A 20158-nucleotide genomic window follows, 5' to 3' on the forward strand; every position below is an offset into this window, starting at 1 on the left:
CCTCCTGGGTCTCTTAAAGTGCTGGGATTACAGGTGTGAACCACCATGCCCACCCTATTTATTTCTTAACTCATTTATTGATGCTCTGCTTTCTCCACTAAACTGTAATCTCCTTAAAGGCAGGAACCTTATTTTTCTTTCATTGCTATATTCCTGGAAACCCAAATAGTGTCTGGAATAAAGGATATATTAAGTTAGTTTTTTGAATAAATGAATCAATGAAGAAAGACATTCTTATATATAATTTAGAGTATACCTGTGCGATAAAGTCCTATAAGTGGGGGTGGAATTTAAAACATTTCCTGGTATTGCCACGTGTCCCTTAAGAGAGGCTGTGCCAATGTATAGTTTACCGTGAATGCTGGAGAAGGCTTGTTTTCAGTCATCTTTTTTAACCCTTATGTGACACTGAGGCAGGAGAATAGGGTCTGTGGGCAAGGAACATAAGGCCAGTTCACACTGACTTACTAGAACTAAATCAAATGGAAACATTTCAGCTATGACAGGAAATATCCTTTCCATTTATATAGGGTGTACACCGAGTAAATGACTTGGTAACTTTACTTCATCCTTTTGTTTACATAGGGCATACACCAAGTAACCAATGGAAACCTCTAGAGGGTATTTAGACCCCAGGAAATTCTTTAACAGGGCTCTTGAGCCCCTATGCTGGGGCCTGCTCCCACCCTATGGAGTGTAGTTTCATTTTCAATAAATCTCCGCTTTTGTTGCTTCATTCTTTCCTTGCTTTGTTTGTGCATTTTGTCCAGTTCTTTGTTCAAGATGCCAAGAACCTGGACACCTTTAACCGGTCACATGCTTTGGTGAGCCTTCAACCTGTAACAACACTTTTTGATCTTTGCCAATCCTACAGGCAGTTTTATGCTAAATACTACAGGGTCAAAAGCTTTTTCCCACCCACTAACCAAGTCCTTTACCTCTAGCACTTCAAATCCCTATTCACAACTTCCCTCACCTCACAGATCTCCTTGGCCTCCCCGCGGGACTATGGTGCTCATCCTGGTAACCCAGTAGCCTGCTAGATGACAGACTCAGGGATGGTGGCCACACAGGCCTGGAAGCAGGCTCTGGCCTTTGGGGCAGGGAACCCCAGGGTCCCTCATTCCCAGAGCATGATCTAAAAGGTTGAATGTGTATGTGTGTCCCCTGGGTGAGCACATCGCCTGGAGGTAGCCAAGAATAGGGATCCTACTTGTCCAAGTCTAATTTCAATACTACTAATATTGGAAAGTGTTTTAGGTTCTTTCCTTAAAGCTGAGGTGAACATTTTTCATGTATGTCTTTCTTTTGAAATAAATCACTGAGCACCAAGCCTAGTTCCCTCACAGCTCCTAACAAGAAACAAAATAGCAGTGTTTACAGACGTTGAAAACACTGGAGAAAATGAAGGAAATGTCTTCTTTAATATGAACATTACTATACTTTTTAAAGCCAGTAAGTTCAGAAAAATTCAAATGATTTAGTGTGCTACTACTTTGTAGGTAATTAATATATGGGACCTCTTACCCCAAGGGTACAGTTTGATAATACAAAATGCTGTATATTCCTCTCAACTGAGGGACTATATTCCCAAATGTATTGTTGCAAAACAAATTGCTGTAAAAAAATACATAATTTTAAGATAAAGCAATAATTAGTAAATGGAAACATAATTGCAACTATCAAAAAAAGCCCTTATACATTTCATGTATGTCAAAATAAAAAGGATACATTTTCAACACATTACCTAATAAAATTGTCAATGACATTTTGCCCATCTTAAATTAGGAATGTTGGACAATATAAAATTTATTTTCATATATTATGCTTTACTTTGAAGAAACTTTTCTATTTCCTTCTCCTACAGTTTTAATGAGATGGTTGTAAATTTGGTACATTTTGTAGGGAAAAAAAAACATTCATTCTAAGTAAGACAGTACTTCTCAAACTATCTGTGGAAAAGGTCACTTTTATCCACAAATCCATCCTTAATCAATATTTTTGTAAAACAAAAGAATGAGTCACTAGAAACATAAAATATAAAAGGTACGAAATGACAAAGAAAAAAGACATACAAATTGTGTCAATAGGTTTTATAATCGGAAGAAACGAACTGTTATTATATATTTTTTCTTTCTTTTCACAAGAGCACAAATCCACTTTTATTTGTGGACTTCTCACTAGTTTAAATCCTTGAGGGGTACAGCGTCACTTGGATTCTGTGTCCAATAGCCTAAGCAGGAAGATTGCTTCGGAATATGGCACGAACCATGCCACTGTTTCCATGGGCCCGAGTTACCTTTCCCCAGATTACTCTGGTTTTGCTTGGTTTGCCGCCAGCAGTCACTGTTGTTCTTTGCTTTGTATACATAAGTACATCTCTTGCCCAAATAGAATTTTGTTTCATTTCAGGCATAAACACCTACAATTTTAGGAAGAGCTTTGTGCGCCCTTAGGTTCTGGAGACCCCACTTATAAAGACAGCAAAAATGGCATTGGACCACAGGCTTCCAGACAGTATTTCCTTTTAGAAGTCCTGTTCCCAGCAGGCCTCCACAGGATCCAAGATGGCAGAAAGAGAAAGACAAGCTATAATTTTCCTAAAGCTTGTTCTCGATGTCTGTTCTTCTCCAGCAGACAGATAACAAACCTTCAGAAATCAGTTCTGATCCACAGAGCACAGGCATCTTCCAGAGCTGGATTCCTTGTCCATATGTTCCATTCCTTTTAGACTTTCTATGAAGTTTCGACTGTCACCTTTGGGACACTGTTTAAATTCCTTCTTTATTCATCCTAGAAATTGAAACTAACGTGATACATAAAGCTTTGGATGACTTTGATTTAATCCAATAGCTGGAATGTAGTTGGTAAATGCTTTTCCCGATTTTGACTCTCTGCTGACCAGCAGATTTTGGAAAGCCACAGAGCACAGAGCAGCCCTATCAGGCTCCCTCCATTCACCCTCAGTTCATCACCCCAGACAGACCCTCAATGGCATTTCTAGGACTCAGGAATATTTTTACTTAATTTCTTTTATTTTTCCCAAAGCTGAAATGTAAAACCATTACCCCCACTCTTCTATTCTCTTTCCCTCCATTTTTCTCTCTCCAATATTTTATTTCCATTTTTTCTAATGCTCTACAAGAAAAGGAACGTAAAAATTAGTACCTAGTGAACACAGAAACTGTCCCAGTTGAAGATGTAAACTGATGAAAACCTCTATAAACTAGAATCTTAAGGAAGAACTTATGGTTAACAAAATTAATTACCTAAAAATTCACTTTAGATATGAAACATTTTCACTAAAATTTGTGGAAGATAGATCTTTAGTGGACTATAAGAAACATCCCATGTCTGAAGGACTTTCCTAAAGCTTTAGTGTTTTAATCGGGTAACTAGGCATGTCTGTGCTGGTTAAATGGGTCTTAGGTGTGACATGAGGTATCAATCATATGTTTTTATAGATAGGTTAGCTTTTAAGCTCTTTACAACGACACAGCCAGCAGTAAGTTCTCCCTTGGAGATACTCAGTAGAAAGCGCTATTGGAGGATCAAAGCCTCCTTGCTCTGAGGCTAGTTTGGGCGATGACCATCTGTGTGAACTTTATCACACCACTTGGTTTGGAGCTTCTGGCTTGCTGTTTGTTAAGTAAAGACAGTAAAACTTTTCGGGGAGGAGTGCAGATCAAATGAGACGGTATGGTTGAGATTTAAAAGCAAAAGCACCTCCCTGCAATGAAACATTGCACCTCCCTGCAATGAAACCGTCACTAGTGACTAATGACTTCATGAGAATTTAATCTGAACTTTTCATTGAACATATGCTGTCTGCCAGGCTTTGTTCTAAGTGCTGTACAAGCATTAACTCCTGTGATTTTCAGAACGACATGATGAGGCAGGTACTATATTCGTTCTCATTTTGCATTTCAGAAAACCGAAGAACACTGAATGCCAAAGTGGATTAAATCATTGACTCGGGGACACATGGCGAGGGAGTCAGAGGGCTGGGATTTGAACTAAAGGAAGTTCATAGTTAATATTTTTAACACTATGCTATGCCTAGCCCTGGAGGTTCATTCAGTCTAATAAATACAGGCACCCAGGGCTGGGTGTGGTGGCTCACACCTGTAATCCCAACACTTTGGGAGGTCAAGGCGGGCAGATCACTTGAGGTCAGCAGTTTGAAACCAGGCTGACAAACATGGTGAAACCCCATCTCTACCAAAAATACAAAAATTAGCTGGGTGTGGCAGTGCGCACCTGTAATCCCAGCTACTCTGGAAGCTGAGGTGGGAGAATCACTTGAACCGAGAGGTGGAGTTTGCAGTGACCGAGATTGCACCACTGCACTCCAGCCTGGGTGATAGAGTGAGACCCTGTGTCAAAAAAAAAAAAAAGGTAAATAAGTAAATAATTTAAAAATACAGGCACCCGGATGTCATTGTCAATTTTTCTTGGCAAGTCCTAGAACATTTACCTCTTGAATATTTCAAAAACCTAACCCTTGCTCTGAACTGAGTCCCATTGTTTTCATTCAGGCCACCAGCTCCTACATTATAAACAATTATTCAGTAATCAGTCACCATCAGAGATGTGTGAGATGTTAGAGGGCATCATGGTGAAGAAGTCACATTCACTACCACAGTGGTGTTTATTATTTCCATAAGGAAGACAACATTGAATGCATATGTACAGAATGAGAAAATAATTATTTGACAGTGACAAGTGCTATGAAGGCAAAGGCCACTATCATCTTGTGCCTAGACTTCTGTGACAATCTCTTCACTGATCTGTCTGCCTCTAGTATTGCTCCATTTCAATCCGTTGAGCACAAAATGCAGTCTGATCCATCCAAAAGCAAATTTGACCATTTGATGATCTTGCTTAAAGTCTCCCATGCCCCTTTGCCATCATCATTCATAGGGGTCAATCTAAGCTACTGGTAACTGGCTTCTACTTTTCTCTTCAGTTACTTCCCATATTCTTTGCTTCTGGATTTTATACTACATTCATTAGAATTCCCGGTAAGCAGTACTCTCCTATGCACACAACATGTTCCTATTTCTGTGCCTTTGTGCAGGTTGCTCTCTCTACTTGAACCCCTTTCCACCCTTCATCTCCCGTCTGATGTTTACTTTTCAAGAATCACTGCTTCTAGGAGGACGACCCAACGCAAGAAGGACTAAAAGCAAATGACATTGGGGTTTTCATTCCTTGATCAAGTATTGTGTCTTTGTGTTAGTTTCATCATTGCATAGAGGTGTGAAGGGCAATACCTAGAATGCAATTGACACTCAGCATGTGTTTGCAGAAATGAACCAGAGAAATCAGCAGATTCTATCATCTCTCCCAGTTCAGTAGTCCCTATCCCATTTCTCTCCCACTTGCCTACTGAAGGAGGATATTTATAGCTATGTCTTAGTGAATATAATCAATATTTTTTCCAAGTACCATTCTCCAGTAAATGCTGACTCTTGCTTCACCCGAGATTAGACACCTCAAGTCCACAGGTCTGGGAAAATTCTTGGTCTTTATAATACTTATTATCCACACATTTGGAGATATAGAAAACAATTTTTTACTTTCAGCAGGCATAGTGGTAAAAGAAAAAGCATTGAAATGATTCTGCAACAATATTGCCTTCTATTTTTTATGTCAAAGATAGGTTGGAGGAGTTGAACACATAATGCAGCATGAAACAATTTTATTATATTTTGTCATATTCTGGAACCAGGTTTTACATACATTCTGGGTGTTTAATAAGCAGATTCTTTTCACCTCCTCTGAATAAATAGGACATAGTCTCTCGTCAGTATGTTAAGAAAAGCCCAGGAACACTATCCAGTAAAGACCACGGCCAAAATACAGTTTCTACTGATACATGTGATAGAAATTACAAGTGGGAAAATGAGTTGAAATTAAATATTTGTAAACAAAGTAAACTTCTCCCCAATTCATTTGTCAATTTTGTTTCCTTTATGATCACATTCCTAAGTAGAAATCAGGATTTTTTGAGTTAATTTAGATTTCCAAAGATATTTCCCAAAATCGCCACGAGATTCATTACTCAGTATGCAAGAAAAATTAATGTACTAAGTTTTTACTTACATGAGAGCAATTTCAATATTTAAAGATTATGGGGAAGAAATATCATTGTGCTTTTCTACCATATTCTGTGGAAATAGAAATTGAGAGCATTTTCTACAAGTTTTAGAAATGTCTTGTTGGAAAAGTTAATAAAACCGAAGAATCAACACAATTCTGTAGTATTCTTGAGGCTAAAATTGTGAGCTATGTATTTCATTTTTAAGACAGAAACAGAACTCAGCGTTAAAAGTACACTCAACAAAGAATCATTCCCTGAGAAATATGTTGCCTCAATCCTTCTGTTCTCTGCAATAAAATGTAGCACAGTCAAATAAGAGCTTATTACTGCTGCATAAAACTTTGGAGGAGCAGGCAAGGAGAGGAAGCCTGCTTTCGATGTCTACCATCTGGAAATATTTGAACTCAAAGCTAAGATATTTCCAGTTTTCTTGTAAGATAGTAAGTAATGTGTCTTCTCCACTCTCCAGCTCTGTAAACCAGAACAGATGTCATAGGAGTGATGACTGTCATAGGTAAATTTCTCCACGTAAGTATATCATTCCTCAAAAGCTTGAGAAAACTATTAATTTGGCATTTTTGAATGTGCAACCCCCACACGTTTTAAATTAGAGAAGTTATGTGCAAAGTCATCATTATTCTGTTTTGTAATCCCTTGTAAACATAGAACTTAACTCTCTTACATTTTTCTTAATACTTCTTGAAAATAAGAAAACTATTTTTCTTGAAAATAAAATTATTCTTTTCTAAAGAATATCTGAATAAGGAGATTAGCCCTGAGTTTCAGAATCAGCCCTCTGAAGTATTGCTTGACATTTTGCAAGTCACTTAACCACTCTGGAGCTTCTGTTTCTCTTTCTGTAAAATAATACTGACCACCCACAACATTTAGCGACCTGAAGGCAACCCTAGACTCCAGAAGTGTGCTAGTGCTTAGCATCAAAGTGTCATATAACTTCCAAGGTGGCAGTGTAGTCTGATGTGGAAAGGGTTCAATTATCCCGCAGGAAACTTAACTAAGGTCTTGTTCTCAATTTGGAGACTAAGTGACTTCTGAGAGGCCATCCACTCTTAAGAGCTTTGTTCATTCTTAGGGCAGTATCCAACCTAAATCACCACTGAATTTAAAACTCTTCTTTGTCTTGCTGACGGTTTTGTTTTCTTTTTCTCCTATACTCTTAACATCTCCTTCCGTCAACTTCCTTGTCCTAACTGCTACGGTTTGGATGGGTCCCACGAAATTCTTGTGTTAGAAACTAAACCCCCAGTGCAACAGGGTGAACTGTTAAAAAGGTAATTAGTGCATGAGGGCCGTGCACTCATGAATGGATAAATGACATTATGGTGGAAGTTTGTTGTAAAAATGAATGCAGCTCCTGCATACTCTCTTTTGCCATTGTGATGCTGTGTCTGGAATTGGTAGGTTTTTGGTCTCTCTGACTTGCAGAATGAAGCCCCTGACCCTCACGGTGAGTGTTACAGTTCTTAAAGATGATGTATCCGGAGTTTCTTCTTTCAGACATTCAGATGTGTCTACAGCTGCTTCTTTCTGGTGGCTTCGTGGTCTTGCTGACAGGAATGAAGCTGCAGAGCTTCGTCATGAGTGTTACAGCTCTTAAAGGGGGCGAAGGAGTTGTTCATTTTTCCCCGTGGGTTTGTGGACTCGCTGGCTTCAAGAGCAAACCTGCAGACCTTCAGGGTCAGCGTTACAGCTCATAAATGCATCGTGGACCCAAAGATTGAGCAACAGTAAAATTTACTGCAAATAGCACAACAACAAACCTTCCACACACTGGATGGGAATCAGAACAGGTTACCACTGTTAGACAGGGCAGCCTGCTTTTATTCCCTTATCTGACCCCGCCCACATCCTGCTGATTGGTCCATTTTACAGAGAGCTGACTAGTCCATTTTACAGAGAGCTGATTGGTCTGTTTTGACAGAGTGGTGATTGGTGCATTTACAATCCTTGAGCTAGACACGGAGTGCAAGACAGAAAAGTTCTCCAAGTCCCCACTAGGTTAGCTAGATACAGAGTACCAATTGGTTATTTACAAACCTGGAGCTAGAGGCAGAGTACTGACTGGTGTATTTACACACCCTGAGCTAGACACAGAGTGCTGATTGGTGTATTTACAATCCCTTAGCTAGAGGTAAGTTCTCCAAGTCCCCACTAGACTCAGGAGCCCAGCTGGCTTCCCCAAGTGGATCCTGCACCAGGGCTACAGGCAGAGCTGCCAGCCAGTCCTCAGTGGCACCTGCACTGCTCAGTCCTTGGGCGGTAGATGGGACCTGGTGCCATGGAGCAGGGGGCGGTGCCCATCCAGGAGGCTTAGGTGTGCAGGAGCCCACCATGGAGTGGGGACTTGGACATGGGTGGCTGCAAGTCCTGAGCCCTTCCCGACGGGGAGGCGGCTGAGGCCCTGTGAGAATTCCAGCACGGTGCATGCGGGCCGGCAGTGCTGGGGGACCCGTTACAACCTCTGCAGCTGATGGCCCAGGGGCTAAGCCCCTCACTGCCCTGGGCTTGCCGTGCTGGCCGGCTGCTCAGTGTGCAGGCCGCTGAGTCCACCCACACCCGCGCCTGCCGTTACTGGCGCTGGCCCCTGAGCGCCCTGAGCAGCCCGGGTCCCGGACCACGCCTTTCCCTCAACACCTCCCGGTAAGCAGAGGGAGGTGGCTCCGGTCTCGGCCAGTCCAGAGAGGGGCTCCCACAGTGCAGGGGCAGGCTGAAGAGCTCCTCAAGCACCGCCAGGGTGGACACCGAGGCCGAGGTGGTGCGGAGAGCGAGGGCTACTAGCACATTGTCACCTCTCAATGCCTTCCACCATGTTATGACATAGCAAGAAAGCGCTCACCAGATGCAGCCCCTTTATCTTAAACTTCCAGCCTCCAGAATTATGTGTCAAATCGAATTTTATTGTTTATAAATTATCAAGTTTGTGGTATTTTGTTATAGTAGCACAAACCAAAGACTACTACATACTTAATATTTTTTCACTAAGAAAATAAAAAATTGTCGGCCGGGTGCACTGGCTCGCGCCTGTAATCCCAGCACTTTGGGAGGCTGAGGCAGGTGGATCACAAGGTCAGGAGATCGAGACCATCCTGGCTAACACGGTGAAACCCCGTCTCTACTAAAAATACAAAAAAATTAGCCTGGCATGGTGGCAGCGCCTGTAGTCCCAGCTACTTGGGAGGCTGAGGCAGGAGAATGGCATGAATCTGGGAGGCAGAGCTTGCAGTGAGCCGAGATCGGGCCACTGCACTCTAGCCTGGGTGACAGAGCGAGACTCTGTCTCAAAAAAAAAAAAAAAAAAGAAAAAGAAAAGAAAATATAGTTGTTGTGAGATCCTTGTGTTGTTCTTCAAAAAAGTCACTCAGAAAAAGACAAACATAAATAATAATAAGTACTTGGTAAATTCCCAAGATAAAGTTGTTTTGCAGTTTCCAAGCAATAGACCAAAACTAAGTCAAATTTTAATATTTCTCGCTTTTACTGTTCCTCAACCTATTTTGACCCTAGATGAAAGGCATACATTTAATTATCCATGCTATTTTAATCATAAATTAAACCAAAATTTTCATTGAGAATTGAGAAATGAATTATACTCAAGAGAAAATGGACAGTTTATTCAAGGAAATTTAAAGATAAATAGCAACAATAAAGTTCAGATAAGATCATATAAACGACATATCACTACAATTAATTCAAAGAAGTAATTTCCATTTATTGTCTTTAATTGTGATTAGAGGAAATATTACTTAACAGGACTTTTTTACAGTGCTTAACAATTCTATTGTTATTCAATAATCTGAGGTTTTCATGATATTTGCTAGTTAGAAACATGATCTTTAAAAAAAAAATTGCAGTTATCTTCCTAATCAAAAAAAAAAAAAAAAATGGGAATGCAGACGTCATGGTAATAGATATAGTACACCTTCAAGATGTTTCTGCTAGGTGCATCTCTTTTGCTTCTTGGTATGTTGATTACACTCAGTCCTGGACACCACTGGTAGACTCCCAAAAGTTGAATGAAGTATGGAATAGGCACTTGTTATGTAACTTCAGGTCCGTATCAAAGTGCTTGAATGACAAGCAGCAAAAAGTGACCAGCAGCTTATTGGCAAGAGATTTAAAGAGGCTGTGTTCACCTGGATCCAGTGAGTTTTTCTGGGATTGGATCATTGGATCGTATTTTTCTATTAAGAAAGGAAAAAATATATAAGGAAGACAGTGAAACTCTAGGATGTTTTTAGTTGATATCAAGAAGTATACATTTAAAAATAAAATAGACAGATGTATTTGACATTAAAAAAGAAACAAACAAAATAAAAGAGAGTCTATTACAGGGCACAGAAGTAAAAAGGTCGTCTGCAAAGAATCACAGTGCATAATTCAGGACTATGTAAATTAAACATTTTGTTATGGAGAATTTGCTATGTTATTCTGTTTTGCTGATTAACTCCAAAGTATGAATATACACGAACCAGAAATACAAACTGGTCACAAAGATGATAGCAGCTATAAAAGTAAGTGGCAAAAATGTAGCTAAAAAACCAGAATGGCTCTAGCATAGTGCTAGAGGAAAAGAATTTTTGAAGAATGAGGTATCTACATCCTTTAGATAAGAAACAGACTAGAAAAGTTACAAAATATCCCAAGCAACCTGAGGAATAAGAGACTTCAAAATAATGTAGAAGAAGAGGATGTGGGAAGAAGGACAACCGTTTAGTGAGATCTTTCAGATGGAGTCCAGATGAGAAGACCTAAGGTACCTCAGCTGACAGACAGCGTGAACTACCAGTCATATGAATAAAGCCACCTTGCACCTTTCAGCCCAGTCCATAGAGCTGCCATCTGACAGTAACTACCCTAGTGATTCCAAGCAGGACCAGGAGAACCACCCTTCAACTCACAGAGTTGTGAGAAAAAATAAATTATTCTTTAAAGAATAGATCTCTTTGCAGTCTGTTACCCCAAACAAATGGGAGGCAAAAAATTATTTGAACCCTGTTATCCTGTGCATAATAAAAGCAATGTTTGCTTTATTTTAGTTTACATCTATAGTTAGTACTTTTGGCAAAATATCCATAAATTCCAGGTATGATAATTTGTCACTAAAGTCATTAATTTTTCATTCCTCCAGCACACAAAGTGGATTGATTATCAAGGAGTATACTATGTTTCTTTTACAACAGTTGCTTCAGCTTTGAAAATTCCACTGATTCCAGTTCTGTAAGAAATTTTGAAACCAGTGCATTAAGGAATGCATTTTTCCATGAATCCTAGAGAAAGTTCTGAACTTCCTAATAAAACAATCTCTATATTGTTAAAAGATCTAATGATATGAAACGATAAACAAATGCTTTCATCAAAAATGCTGAGGCTGATTAGGTTATGTTATAACATAGGACATTGATTAATGACCATTTATCCATACTTCCTTAGATGTATACAAATCAAGTGTATTCCAGGTGTATTCCATACCTAAGCGGGGGTTCTTTGCTCTTCATTTAAATTGTTGAGTTCTTTAAGTCAGCTTGAAGAGTCATTATTTTCTTTTTGAAATTGAAATTATGGTTCTCATATTACACAAGACTTTTGCTATGACAACATAATAGTTACAGAAAGAAAAAAATCCAATCTTAAACTACCATAATGTGCTTAACCTATAATTGCAGAACCCTCATAGTTATAACACGCAACAACTGAAATGATGGTGGGGGAAGGGAGAAATTTTAAGACCAAGGCTGAAAGAGTATGGAAGACTGGGTCCAGAAGACAAAAATAAAGATTTTTCACAGAATTGCCATTTCTTATCGGTTATTTATACCAGTTCAATATAAAATGTACCATTGTATAGCATATTCTACCTCTTCTTCTACACTTTTTTTTTTCATTTTTAATGTCTTTTTTATGCATCTTTTTTTATGTCTTTCATTTTTAATGCATCTTTTCCAGCAGCCCTGCCTGTATACCCAGCAGAATCTCTCTTTGTGGGTTAGTAGCTATAATGCTGTCTTTGCACAAGCAGGTCTTAAAACAAACAAAACAACCCCTATTCATTATGTTTTTCAAAATTACTCTGGACAAACCCTACCCTAACCGTTGCAACAAACAAGTCCAATTCATAAAAGAATAAAACCACTCAGGTGATCAACAGCAAGCCTTGAATGCTGAACTATTTTTTTTTTTCTAATATTGGTCTGACTATGCAGTTTGGCACCAGTAAACAGGACTCATATTGCTGACTTCCCTTTAACAGTGTTGGCTATAAACTCTCCTCTAGCTGTTACTGCCATCGAGGATTTGTCTGCATATTTGAGAAGGAGAGCCAGGAAAAACAGTTGTGTTTGCCCAAGAACATAAGTCTATCGAATAGTGAAATAAACTGGGGATATCTAAGTGAGCTTTGGGTTTTGCACTCAGCTTAATAGTGATCCTTCCCTTGATCTTCTCAATGCATTTTCTTAAAGGTATTGAAAGCTGAAGTTCTGTGAAGAAAGGTTTCTGCAAACAAGGCCAAGAACACTAAAACCTCAAACCCGTGTAAATGGGATCCGCTGTTTGCTCTGAATCTGTTTCTCACTAGTAGCCAGTCAGCTACTTCCACTCCCCCACATACACCAGTGTGTTCTTAGAATAATAATTATGTCTCAAGAGAGTTAAATCAGTGGCCAGAAATCATATAGCTAGAGACTGGACTAACAGACTGAGGATGAGAATCTATCCCAACACCCAAGCCTACTCCTGTCTGCCATGTTGTTTCTCTATGTACAAAACATTCTGAGTTTTTCAGCAAGTTAAAAGATGTGTGAGCTAGAGGACAGTCCTGAAGGGGTTTCATTCTTATTCAGGAGACAAGATGTAAACACATATTGATTAAATAACAATGAAATATTGAAATAGTCTAAAATGTCACAAAGCAGCAGAAGTGTCTTTAAACATAAAAATTTCGAAGAAAATTCTGACTGTGGAAAATACTTAATGTATGTTCTGGAAGTGAAAATTCAAATAGGTTAATTCCTAACTGATATTTGACTTAGAACAGAGAGAAGAGAGAGTTTGGGACTGGACTAAGGAAAGCCTTGATCCATCACTTCGGATCTGAAATTTCTGATGGGTGCATCCTGCTGACTTGGGAAATGCTTACTTTGGACCCGTCTGTGCATATTCTCGATTGCCTGTCTTACAGTCAAGGATTTCCCCGCTTTTTTTTTTTTTTTTCCTTTTTTTTTTTTAGATGGAGTCTAGCTCTGTCACCCAGGCTGGAGTGAAGTGGCACGATCTCAGCTCATGGCAACCTCCGCCTCCCAGGTTCAAGCGATCCTTCTGCCTCAGCCTCCTGAGTAGCTGGGACTACAGGCCTGTGCCACCATGCCCACCTAATTTTCGTATTTTTAGTAGAGTCGGAGTTTCACCATGTTGGCATGATGGTCCCTATCTCTTGACCTCGTGATCCGCCCACCTCGGCCTCCCAAAGTGCTGGGATTACAGGCATGCACCACTGTGCCCAGCCAACTTCCCTGCATCTTGAGATGATAGTTGTTAGCTGAATAAATAGAGATTAGTTAAAAGACTAGGAAGCCATGTACTCACTGATAAAAACATTCATAGGCAGGGAAGATGAGTACCTTTGAAAAAGAGGTGGTAAAATGTTGAGGTTAGAGAGACCCTCCTGAGGTCCCTGGGTTATATTCAGAAGCCTATTTTGTGCATAATATCACCCTTTATACCAGTACCTATTGGTTTCTGAAGTTTTAAGCACACATGACAACTGACGTAACATTTTAATGTGGGGTTTATTAAACTAACACAGAAATAGTCATTTTCTTTTTGGTAGCCAATCCTTGAGTTCAGAAGCTTTAATTTACAAACAGGGCTGCTGGACCATACAGTCATACCTTCTTATGATGAGGTCTGTTTGTGATAAATTATTTTACCTGTATATTTATTTCTTTACCCTTTTACACAACTCTAAGAATTGCAGATATGGTTTAAGTAAGTCAGTTGTTGCTCTGAAGTCCTCAAACTACCTTTTAAAATGTGTAAAATAAAAACAAAATTAAGCATTTGCATGGCGAACAGACGTAGGAAGAAAAAGCCTCTTTGTATCCATATTATCTGAAAATGTTAGCATTTTCTTTTGGTTAAAAGCATGCATAGTAGTGTACCTTTCTAATAAGCAAAGGTTAGAAAATAAAAATCAGTTTCATACTATTCATTACTTATTTTAGAGCTATAAAATAACAATTGTCAGCCGGGCACAGTGGCTTACACCTGTAATCCCAGCATTTTGGGGGGCCGCAGGCAATGGATCACTTCAGGCCAAGAGATCGGCACTATCCTGGCCAACCAAACATGGTGAAACCCTGTCCTACTAAAAGTACAAAATTAGCTAGGTAGTGGCACACACCTGTAGTCCCAGCTACTGAGGCTGAGGCAGGAGAATCACAACCCAGGAAGCAGAGGCTGCTACCACTCCAACCCGGTGACAGAGCTAGACTCCATCTCAAAAAAAAAAAAAAAAAATTGTAGGCCGAAACTGATTGAAAGTTTTATTAAATGCGATTGGCCTACGTTATATTTCATAGAATCACTTTTACTAAATAATTTATTTGCATTTATTCTCTAAGCTTCTAATAAGAATATACTTAGACCCAATGTTATTAAGCCAGGCTTTACTTTAACTTTAAAAGTATAATTGAAATACAGAAAATATCTTTCAGGCCTTGACTCTAAGAAAAATTTTGTTTCTCCTGAGCAGCAAATAAGAGTTTATTGACATGGTGGGCTCTATAACTGATGGTGTTTAATTTCTGGTCTTGGCCATTGTCTTCAGGAATTGCTGAGCCTGGATAGGGTTGCCTGAAACCCCATAAGATACATGTATTTGCATAACTTAACCCCTGGCTTCATTTGCTATTTTGCCCTTTTATTCTGTAAGGTTTTAAATCATTTACATATGATATCTCCTGTTATCTAGAGAATTATGTCCCCTCAAAATTTATATGTTGAAGTCCTAACCCCCAAAGTGACTGTATGTGGAGACAGAGTCTCTAAAGGGCTAATTAAATGTGAATGATGTCATGGGGTGGGGCCCTCATGCAATAGGGCTGATGCCCTTATAAGAAGACAAAGAGGCACCAGAGATCTTTCTCTCTCTCTGCACTCACACAGAGGAAAGGCAATGTGAGGACACAGCAAGAAGGCAGTGCCCTAAAAGCCAAGAAAAATGACCCCATCAGGGGAGTGTAAATTAGTTCAACCATGTGGAAGACAGTGTGGCGATTCCTCAAAGATCTACAACCAGAAATGCCATTTAACTCAACAATCCCATTACTGGGTATATACCCAAAGGATTATAAATCATTCTACTATAAAGATACATGCACATGTATGTTTATTACAGCACTATTCACAATAGCAAAGACTTGGAACCAACACAAATGCCCATCAATGATAGACTGGATAAAGAAAATGTGGCACATATACACCATGGAATACTATGCAGCTATAAAAAAAATGAGTTCGTGTCCTTTGTAGGAACATGGATGAAGCTGGAAACCATCATTCTCAGCAAACTAACACAGGAACAGAAAACCAAATAGTTCTCACACATAAGTGGGAGTTGAACAATGAGAACACATGAGCACAGGGAGGGGAACATTACACACCAGGGCCAGTCAGGGAGTGAGGGCCAAAGGGAGGGAGAGTATTAGGACAAATACCTAATGCATGTGGGGCTTAAAACCTAGATGACAGATTGATAAGTGCAGCAAACCACCATGGCACATGTACACCTATGTTACAAACCTGCACGTTCTACACATGTATCCCAGAACTTAAAGTAAAATTTAACAAAAAAAGGAAAGAAAAGAAAACATACCCCACCAGAAACCAATCCTGCCTGCTGGCACCTTGGTTGTGGACTTCCAGCCTACAGAACTATGAGGTAATAAATCTCCATTGTTTAAACCACCCAGTCTGTGGAAATCTGCTATAGCAGTTTATGTAGGTCAATGTATCTTTTTCTTCAGCAGTCAATCATCTAAAGTAGGAGAGATCTATTGCACTATGCAGCCATCTGGCCATCCCTTCTTTTCCTGCTCCCTAAGAATATCTTTATTCCTCCGAGCCCCACCTTAAAGAGATTGGTGTGAGTGGGAAATACGTCTGAGAGATTTGTCTGGATCATTCTAATGTTCAGAAATTCTCTTTCCTTTTGACTAAATCTTCCTCTTGTACCTGTTGTGTGAATGTGGGGTGGGGCAAAGTGAGAGGTGTGTGGAGGACAAATCCTAAGGACTGTGACTCTGTTTTACACAAATAACATCTCAGTCCATGTTAACACACATATTCCTGTTTTGAGAACGCCACAGCCTTGGTGGCTTTCTTGGCTATTCCTTCCTGGCTTAATCATCACAGTTCCGTAAGTGCCAGAGAAGCATGCTGAACTCAGTGATTTGTGAATCCTATTCCTGTATACAGGGGCAAGTGCGGAATGAGGTGAATAGTCACTTGGGGCTACAATTGATATTTTATAGAGTACCTAAAATCAAGCACATCTTGCCACTTCTTTCTGAAATAGCTTACATCTTCCCTAATAATCTAGGCTGTAAAAACTTCACATGCACTCTAGTGTGAAAACTTGTTACTTGTTCTTATGAATGATTAGCCATGACCTTATTATTCCAAGAGAGCATTTATCCCTTCTTTGACCTAAATTACATTATGCATTACAAAGATTCCTACATTGACTAATAATACATGACATCCCTAAATGTCATCTCTCTAATCAATAGGCAATTCCACTGACTAAGAGAGATGGAGGGGAGATTTAGAGTTCACCTTGCCAGAAGTATTGATATGGACTGAATTACCTCCAAGAAGTAATGATGGCAGAGTTACTATTGACCTAGGACATTTGACCTAGGACATTTACAATGTCCTAGGTCACGGTGCTATTGACCTAGGACATTTACAACATAAATTTCATACCCACATAGCTTGCTATGTTAAAAGGGTTGGGTTGCTTAACCACCACTTGTCTTAGTTCAGGCTGCTATAACCGAATACCACAGACTATGCACCTTAAGCAGCAAACATTTATTTCTCACAGTTCTGGAGGCTAGGAAGTGGAAGATCAAAGTGCTGGTCAATGAGGTTTCTGGGAGGGCCCTCTTCCTGGTTTACAGACTGTCACCTACTTGCTGTATCTTCACATGGTGGAGAAAGAGATCATCTCTCTCGTGTCTCTTCTTATGAGAGCACTAATCCCAATTCATTATGTTTCTACCCTTATGACCTAATTGCCTCCCAGAGGCCCTATATCCAAATACCATCACATTAGGGATTAGGGATCGCATACAAATTTGGGGGGAACATAAACACTCTGTCCATTGCATGACTGGTTTGACAACTAAGGAGTAAAAGAGCTATTTTGAAGGGTTTTCCCTGGAGTTGAGAGGGAGCCATCACTTTCCTCACTTTTGTGGAGATTTTGTGGTGTTGAAATGTTGGCTTTGGCTTTCTAAAAAGCATTTGAAACTGTCACAGTGACCTGAAAGTCTAAACTTCTGATTGAATGATAGGGCGAGAGATGCTGTGATATGTGGCCAACAGCACACACAGGAGATATTATGGCCATGAGGTCCCAAGGAGCTCATAGCTGTCAACAGTTTCAAATATTTCAAGGGCCACGCCTCCTACTGCTTTTAATCCTACTTTTAAGAGTCACAAACTTCTCAGAATTAGTACATTTTGAAGACAGCCCACAAGAAGACATTCTCCTTGAGCTTACCAGCTACATATGCAATGTGTATAGGTGTTAAGAACTAGAAAATGAACTGTCTGGCTTTAGTATCTAAGAACAGAACATTTCTATTGAGACATCGAAATGAACATGTGATCTTGATTTAATTCAACAAAATGAGGCCCAAGATTTTTACTTTGTTCTGTAATTAAGGCTTATTTTAATTTCACTTCTAGTTACTTTCAGTCCGGATAGTCAAATAGGCTCTAGGATTAAAAAAAGTTGGTGTGACTCTAAAAAATAAATACCCACTGTATGTATATATGTATGTTAAGCATATACACACATTTGTGTATGTGCCCATCTATCTATGTATATAGATGCATGTGTGTGTGTATATGCATAGATATATCCTAGATAAAGATTTGGGTTTACTTGTTTTTAACTTTTTTCCTTGTGAAATTTAGTGATTGTATTTCTCAGACATACTGCTTTAAAGAATACTCTCTTCAGCTACAAAGAGTAACTGGTTTAATTCCTTGGTACTAATACTCTCTACTTTTAGTAAATCATTGTTTTGGGGTGTGGTGATCCATATCAACTAAAAATTAGGAGAGGTGTGTGGATGTAAGATGCAACTGTCATTCATTTCTTGTTGCTTAGGGCTTAAATATACAGTTTTGCGATAATAAGTCTAAAGATATCCTATGGCTATTTAAGTAGTTGGTGATGAAAATTTGATGATAAAGCATACATTTAATTTAATTATCTCCAAATGTTTTTTATTATTTAGTTATCAAGAAAAAGTACCTTTGGCATGCAACCCAAAGAGATGTATAGTTACGCTACTGTAGAAATATATTACATGTAAGACATGGAAAATGGAAATTTTAAATTGTGACAAAAAGATGAAATAAACAATATTACATAAATACTTTTATTATATTTAATGGTACAAAAAATTTGGGTCTCAATATGCTATTAATAATTGCATTAGTCTGTGTAGAATTGCCTCACTCGTGGTAGCAATACTGAGCTCTCGCTAGCTTATCAATACAAAGTTTATTTCTTGTTCACATTAAAGTCCAATGTGGCCGGGCGCGGTGGCTCAAGCCTGTAATCCCAGCACTTTGGGAGGCCGAGACGGGCGGATCACGAGGTCAGGAGATCGAGACCATCCTGGCTAACACGGTGAAACCCCGTCTCTACTAAAAAAATACAAAAAACTAGCCGGGCGAGGTGGCTGGCGCCTGTAGTCCCAGCTACTCGGGAGGCTGAGGCAGGAGAATAGCGTAAACCCGGGAGGCGGAGCTTGCAGTGAGCTGACATCCGGCCACTGCACTTCAGTCTGGGCGACAGAGCGGGACTCCGTCTCAAAAAAAATAAAAATAAAAAATAAAAAAAATAAAGTCCAATGTGGGTTGTGCTTCCATAGGTTATTTTCTCTCGTGTAATTCCAGATGAGTTTATCTTATAATGTTGCCACATTTGCCTCCAAAGTCACTTTATAAAAGGAAAGTAAAATCTGAAATACTGCACATGAAGGTTTAAGAGCTAGGCTCAGAAATGATACATGACTTTCCAACTTACATTTCAGCACCCAGAATTCAGTCAAGTGATCCAGATCTTACTGCAAATGAGGCTGAAAAATGAAGTCTTATGTGTCCAAGAAAAAGACATAATAAGGTAAACACCATCACTTTGAAAATATTATTACTATATTATTAACGTGTTTTGTATTAACTTAATGTGAGCAAAAAAATTAACAAGCTTAAGGTTTTAAAAAAATATTGGTTTAATATACTATATTACAGAAATTCCAAGATCAGGGTTTAAATTCTATTTATTTCTAAACTGTCTTTAAAGGCTGTGATTATTGAAAAATTTACTTTATGAAGATATGTAGATTCAAATGGGGGAAGATAATTTGAAAACTATATTTTGATGATTTATGGGCCTTAAAACTCTTTTGTCCAACCAAGGAGTGTATTTTAGCTTCTGACCATATTTTTGTAGGCAGCAGGCAAAATAAGTATTTCTCTAATTGAGATGAAGGAATTTCAAAAGTGATTCCTAAGCATTTATTTCACCTTGAGGGAAATTTTGCAAAGTACTTGTTTTAGTACTATATCTTAAAGCAATTGTTAGAGAAATTAAATAACTTCTTCTTAGTCATGATGGCATCATACTGTTATTTACTTAGAAACCATCAAGGCACAATATGTCCTTAGGAAGAGGTTCATAATTAATTAGAATAAAAACAAATCCATAGATTAGTCTCCCTAATAATTTTA

At 39.0% G+C, this 20158-nt stretch overlaps 1 long non-coding RNA gene across 2 annotated transcripts in view; it reads left to right on the forward strand.

Annotated features, from left to right (window-relative positions):
- LOC108587352 overlaps positions 1-20158 on the forward strand; it is a 145924-nt gene that overhangs the window by 47383 nt on the left and 78383 nt on the right. For both annotated transcript variants that reach the window (XR_002523967.2, XR_002523968.2), the window contains exon 4: positions 19462-19550. This is a non-coding gene — a long non-coding RNA (uncharacterized LOC108587352). The remainder of the gene's footprint in view (positions 1-19461; positions 19551-20158) is intronic.

The sequence above is a fragment of the Papio anubis genome, chromosome 8, assembly GCF_008728515.1.
Source record: "Papio anubis isolate 15944 chromosome 8, Panubis1.0, whole genome shotgun sequence".
NCBI lineage: Eukaryota > Metazoa > Chordata > Mammalia > Primates > Cercopithecidae > Papio > Papio anubis.